Source organism: Phascolarctos cinereus, unplaced genomic scaffold (genome assembly GCF_003287225.1).
Source record: "Phascolarctos cinereus isolate Bilbo 61053 unplaced genomic scaffold, phaCin_HiC Scaffold_4;HRSCAF=312, whole genome shotgun sequence".
NCBI lineage: Eukaryota > Metazoa > Chordata > Mammalia > Diprotodontia > Phascolarctidae > Phascolarctos > Phascolarctos cinereus.
The window spans coordinates 361,191,336-361,198,099 of NW_027555847.1; the positions used below are offsets into that span (position 1 = coordinate 361,191,336).

The following is a 6,764-nucleotide window of genomic DNA, read 5'->3' on the forward strand; positions in this document are numbered from 1 at the left end:
ATCTGGTTGTTGATCTCATCATTCAACTGAAACGATTTTTTGCAATATTACCAATAATTTCTTAATTGCTAAATTTAATTGCTTTCCCCCACATCCAATCCTCATTCTTCTTGACCTATCTGCAGCCTTTGAAACTGTCAGTCATCTCCTTGATACTTTCTTCTCTCTAGGTTTCATACACATACGTCTCAGTCCAATTTTCTGGATCTTTGTTCATGTACCACTTTGATATCCCACAGGGCTCTAGTCTGGGCCCTTTTCTCTTCTTCCCTTATACTAATTCACTTGGTGATCTCATAGATTCAATTATCATCTCTATGCTGATGATTCTCAGATTTACTTATCCAGCCCTAACATCTCTCTGACCTCAAGTCTCAAATCTCCAGCTGCATATTGAACATCTGTAACTGGATATCCTATAGACATTTTAAACACAGAGTAATTTTAAGGTTATGAGCTTGAGTGATTGGGAGGATGGTAGGGAAAGTTAGGAAGAAGGGAGGGATTGCTGGCAAAGACAATGAGTTCATTTTTGGACATGTGTTTGAGATATTTATGGGTCAATTCATTTGAGATATCCAAAAGGCAGTTGGTGATGTGGGACTGGATTTCAGGAGAGAGGTTAGGCCTGGATGTATAGAAGTAGAAATCAGCATAGAGATGAGAATTGAATCCATAGGAGCTGATGAGATCACCTAAAGATAGTAGAGGGGGAAAAGGGGACAGAGCCTTGGATGACACCCATACTTAGGGATCATGATGGCAGTGAGTCCACAGAGGGGACAGAGGCAGAGAAGTCAGACAGGTAGGAGGAGAAAAATCAATAAGGAGCAGTGTCATAAATACCTAGAGAGGAGAGATGGTCCAAAAGAACAGGGCAATCCACAGTGTTAAAGGCTGCAGAGAAAGCAAGAAAGATGAAGATAGAGGAAAAAAATTTATTTGGCAATTAAAAGATCGCTGGTAACTTTGGAGACAGCTATTTCAGTTGAACGATGATGTTGAAAGACAGCCTGCAGAGGGTCTAGAAGAGAGGTAAGAGAAAAAGAAAAGGAGACACTAAATATAGATGACTCTTTCAAGGAATCTGCCAATAAGGGTAGGAGAACTATTGGACAGTGGCTATTGGAGATGGTAGGGCTAAATGAGGTTTTTTTTTTTTTTTAAGGATGGGGACATATTTGTAGGCAGTAGATAAGGAGCCAGTGGGTAGGGAAAGACTGAAGATTAGAAAGTGAGTGGAGATGATAGTGGGGATAGTAGGGACAATCTGCAGGAGAAGATGAAAGGGGATGGGACCAAGGGTGCATTTGTTTTCCTGTTTCCAGCACCTAGTACAGTGCCTTACACATAGTAGGTGCTTAGCAAATGCCTGTTGGATTGTATTGGAAGAGGTCCAAGTGAACACTCCGACTCTACTATCAATATGGAACACACTAAGCTTAGCTTAAGAGACAGCTGTATTTATTTATAAAGTATTTCCTCCTTCAGACTCTGCTATATGACAGCCATGGGAAAAACAAACAAAATCTCCAGAACCTCATAGAAAGCTGTCGGAATTGTGGTTAAAGGGGGGTGGGGGTGGAGATTATCAGAAGGGAATTACATATAGTAAGTACCATATTATCATGCTAAAATAACCCCTTTATTTATTTTTAAATGTGCAATAGCTGCTCAAGTTTCTTTATAGAAGACAATAACAAGTATTCTCATTATATAATCCCTGGCTGACTTGCCCAGGCATAGTGTGTGGAGAACTAAGGCTGAGTTTGAAGAACAGTATCATCTTACCAATAGATGAAGCTCCACACAATTACTGTTTGAGTTACAATCTCCAAACAAAACAAAACATCCATTGTCATTCAATATATAGGTATTATGTAAAGTCAATGGGATATCTTCAAGGCATCCCATTCCAGTTTGGGGGCAGCTCTAATTACCCCCAAAACAAGTTGATCATCTCCCCTGAATCTTTCCCTTTTTCCAGTTTCCTAGTTTCTGTTTGTTTGTTTGTTTGTCAAGGCAGTTGGGGTTAAGTGACTTGCTCAGGATCACACAGCTAGTAAATTTCAAGTGTCTGAGGCCGAGTTTGAACTCAGGTCCTCCTGACTCCAAGCTCTATCTACCATGCCACCTAGCTGCCGCTATCAAATACATTCTTACAATGCATGGCTGGGGGGGGTCTAGTACAAAAAAATGTTCAACATCTCTGCTTCCAATCCTTTGTAATTTATGTTCCTGAGAAGGAGTATCTCTTCACTTCTTCATCCTCTTTCTCTTGTCAGACCAACCTCTGCATCGCATCTTTGGTTAGTAGTATTTTACAGATTGATGGCCTCATTGGAAAATTTGTAGGAGTCCACTTCTTCCCATCTTCACACATCACCTTCCTATTCCTTCCTTGGAAGGGCATCTGTCCAGCAACCATCTTAAGAATGAGCTAGCCCAGGCCCCCGTAGTCAGAACTCAGAGCATACTTGCTTGTTTAAGATCTCTGAAGCCATGTATATATACTACTGCTTATACTCTGCTTGGTTCTCTGCTAAATCCTCCTTAGAGATCTTCATAGCTAGCCTCAAATAGAATATTCTAACGTGACCCTAATCATCTAACACTATGTTTTCTGTTTTCAAATCTATGCATACAGTATTTTCTCTCTGAAGGACTTTAAAGCCACAAAGGATCTGCATAAACAATGTTCTCTCGTTTTAAAAGTCTGGGTTTTCCATATTGTAATCTGAAACTTCAGGTCTGCCCCAATCGTGATGCTCAGAATTAAGCACAATGTATCCTGTTTCATAGGCATAGGCTAAGTTGACTACAGATTGATTATTGACTTGAAAAAAAATTATGCCTCCCATTGAATGCTTTGGATTCTCCTTTTCTTTATTCTTTTTTTTTTCTTCAACTGCTTGCAGGCATACATTTTGTATGCAGCCCAGACCTTGTAAGCACAGACCTCCTGAAGTCACCTTTCCCTGACACTCACTATTGCCTGAAAGTGTTTTTGGTCACTGATTGTCTTTCCCATCACTTCCACTGGAGAAAGTCATCAAAATACATGCTATCCAGGTATCCTTGAAATGGCTCTCCACCAGTAGTCAAGGACAGACTTTGCCCAGCAAGAAAAAAAAGTTCTTAGCAGGGTCTCAGTTCAAGTTTTTCCTACATTTGATGGATGTGGTCTTCATTGACTTTGGTGACATATACTCAAACCAATTTCCTTCTCTTTCTCTCCCAGTTTTTCACTGAGAATAATTTCCTGTTCTTTTTCTGAATTAAGGAAACTGACACAGCACTCTAGTTCACTCCAGATTTCATAGGACTGCAAGAAAAGACACCTCCTGATTGGCTGTTTGCCACACAGACTACAACAATCTCTGTCTGACAGCTTTCAGAGATCTCTGCACTGCCTAAATCGAGGGAACTTCAAGATTTCCTTCAGCTGTTGGCTTTTATCTTAATGCTTTCTTCTACCCTCTTCCCTGGCTTTTAGCAAGATACCGTTGGCAATGTTTTCCAGCTCCAGTGACAGCAGCAGTTAGGTAGGTAGCAGCTGGCAATGGTATTCCAATTTCTAAAGGTGCTGCTGGAAGCAAAGAAGAGGCAACTTCCTTGCCTGTCATGTGATTCTTTCTTTTATCTAAGTTTTTATTCTCAGACAGGAAAAAGCTGTGGCTTGGTTTCTTCCCCTCCCCCAACAACAGTTACCCCTTCCCTAATCCCCTGTATTTCTCAGTCACTTCATTCTCTTTCCCTCCTGCTTTCCGAGGATTTTGTAGTGATCAGTCTTTTTTTTAATTTTAATTTTTTAGGCAATTGGGGTTAAGTGACTTGCCCAGGGTCACACAGCTAGTGTCAAGTGCTTTGTCTGAGGTTGGCTTTGAACTCAGGTCCTCCTGACTTCAGGGCTGGTGCTCCATCCACTGAGCCATCTAGCTGCACCTAGCGATCAATCTTAATCCTAGAGTATACGTGATGAAAATGCCACCCTCCTCTCTGTAGCAAGGTGGAAGATGACAGTGTTGACTGTTGCATATCCTGTCAAATATGATTGTTGTATCAGTGAGCTTTTAACTGTTTCTCTTTGTTACAAGGGAAGGCATGACATGTGTGTGTGTGTGTATGTGTGTGTGTGTGTATGTGTGTGTGTGTTTATGGGCAAGTTTGTATAAGGAAATAACTGTGGTGTAAAAAAAAATGGTAAGGGCAGCTAGGTTGTGCAGTGGATAGAAGACTGAGTGTGGAGTCAGGAAGACCTGAGTTCAAATCTGGCCTCAGACATTCACTAGCTGTGTGACCCTGGGTAAGTCACTTAACTCTGTTTGCTTCAGTTTCCTCATCCATAAAATGAGCTGGAGAAGGAAATGGCAGACCACTTCAGGATCTTTGCCAACAAAACCCCAAATGGGGTCACAAAGAGTCAGACACAACTGAAAAACAACTGAACAACAGCAAAAAGCTTTCAATAAAACTTTAAAAACCTAGAACATGATTAGAACTATGTGTTAGACAAATCAAAACACTACCACTACCACCTCCCTTTAGACTCCATCCATCCATCCATCCATCCATCCATCCATCCATTCATCCAAAAATAGAAGTGACTACTGTGGTGGGAAATGCTTTTCTCCATAGCATGTGATTTGAAGTCAGAGGACCTAAATCCAAATCCCAGAACTATTCCTTGCTGCCCATGTGACCTTGGGTAAGTCACTTAACCTTTCTCGACCTCAGTTCCTTGTAGGTAAAAAGAAAGGTATGGATGTGATGACCTCTAACATCCCTTCTAGCTCTAAATCTATGAACTTAAAAGTCTAGTCCTGCTGTCTCTGCAGGATCAGAAAGCATCTATAGTTAAATTTTAGGTGTCAGATTTTAGGAAGGACACTGACAAACTGATGAATCTCCAGATGAGGCGAACAAGCATTTATTAAGCGCCAGGCATTTTGCTAAGTGCTTTACAAATATCTCATTTGATCCCCACAGCAATTCCTGGAAAGAGGTGCCATTATTATTCTCATTTTATAGCTGAGGAAACTGAGGTAGACAGAGGTAAAATGACATATTGTATCTGAGGTCGCATTTGAACTCGGGTCTTCCTGGTTGCTAGCCCAGCTCTTTTGTGCCGCTTAGATAAGGGGAATGCATATGGCCTCAAAGTCAAGCTGCAGATGTAGCAGTTGAAAGAACTACATTGAAGGATGTGGAGGAAAGACTGCAAGAATCTGAAGACACGACCCATGGTAGAAGCATTTGATTTATTTTTTTACAATCCCAAAGGGTAAAAATAGGAATAATGGGTACAAGGAAACAGATTTTTAGTGCAATGTAAGCACAATGTTCCTAATGATTAGAAGTTTCTGAAAGTAAAATGGACCACATTGGAAGTTGTGGGTTCCCTAGAGATTTGGGTATTTTGTAATAGAGATTCTAATTCCATGTACAGGTTGACCTAGCTGGCTTCTGAGGTCCTTTCCAACCCTGAGATTTTGGGAATCTGTGACTTTGCTAGGTATGTAGAAGGCATTCTGGTTAAGGTAGCTTGCATTTTTATGAGTTTGAGTAGGATACTCTCTGAGATATTTGGCTATGGTGGCCAGGAGGAGAGATTAAAACCAGGAAGTTATAATGGACTGGCCTGACTTAGTTTAATTTTGGAGTTAGTTTAGGTTTGGAGTTAACTAAACGAGATGATTATAGGCCATTCAACAGTTAACAAGAAAATGTTTAGTTAGTTATAGTGTAGAAATAGCATAAGCTATTCAACAAGGACACTACAATCTTAGCTTGGGGATACCAATACCCCCTCACCCCAATATGGAAGCTGTCTGATTAACAGGACAAGCCATTGTGACTCCCATGTTCTTTTGGACCATCTACCACATCTGAAAGCCATTGCTCTACATAGGCAATCCTTTTTATGCCCTCAGGTGAATAGGAAGCTAGTCAATATAGCCAGAGGCTACCAGAACACTATATCAAAGGAGGTGCTTCTTGAACCTTTAGCTCTCTGGGCTAATCAAGTTCCTGGGGACAGCTTTGTTGTCTTTCTAGAGGAAAAAAATTAGTTGAACTCAAGTTTTTGGGGAAGGGGAGAACCCTAATAGATAATGGACTTCCCACAGAGATATTAGTAATGATTATTTGACAAGTGGCATATGAGCAAATGAGCGGTCAAGTGTTCTAGAGATCCATTCCAAGTAATCCAAATAGAGATAAAGACAGAGGGAGACAAAGAAAGAAGGGGAGAGAAGAGAGAGAGAGAGAGAGAGAGAGAGAGAGAGAGAGAGAGAGAGAGACAAAGAGACAGAGAAAGAGAGACACAGAAACTGAGAAGGCAGAGGGGAGATTGCCCATTAAAACCAAGGCTGGACTATAGGAGGTAACTTAGTACATATAAAGTTCACAAGTTGGGTTGGAATTAGAAAAACTGAGACTCTGGTGAGATGGGAACAAGACTGAGATATGGAAAATGAAACTGCCATTTCTTCCTAGATGCAAAGTTTAATAACAAAAGCTCCTCATGAAGTATTCCTTCTTTTTTCTTTTTTGTGAAGCAATCAGGGTTAAGTGACTTGCATAGAGTCACACAGCTGGTAAGCATCAAGTATCTGAGATCACATTTGAACTCAGGTCCTCCTGACTCCAAGGCCAGAGCTCTAGCTACTGTGCCACTAGCTGCCCCTGAAGTACTACTTCTTAACAGGTATTTTAAGCAATGCCTGCCTTGGGAGGGAACAGATTTCAAAGGAGACCAGCTC

General features: G+C 41.0%; 1 pseudogene; it reads right to left on the minus strand.

The window, feature by feature from the left end:
* Positions 1 to 2,183: 2,183 nt before the first annotated feature.
* LOC110215982 (G protein-coupled receptor kinase 5-like) lies at positions 2,184 to 3,626 on the minus strand (annotated as a pseudogene).
* Between the last annotated feature and the right edge of the window lie 3,138 nt (positions 3,627 to 6,764).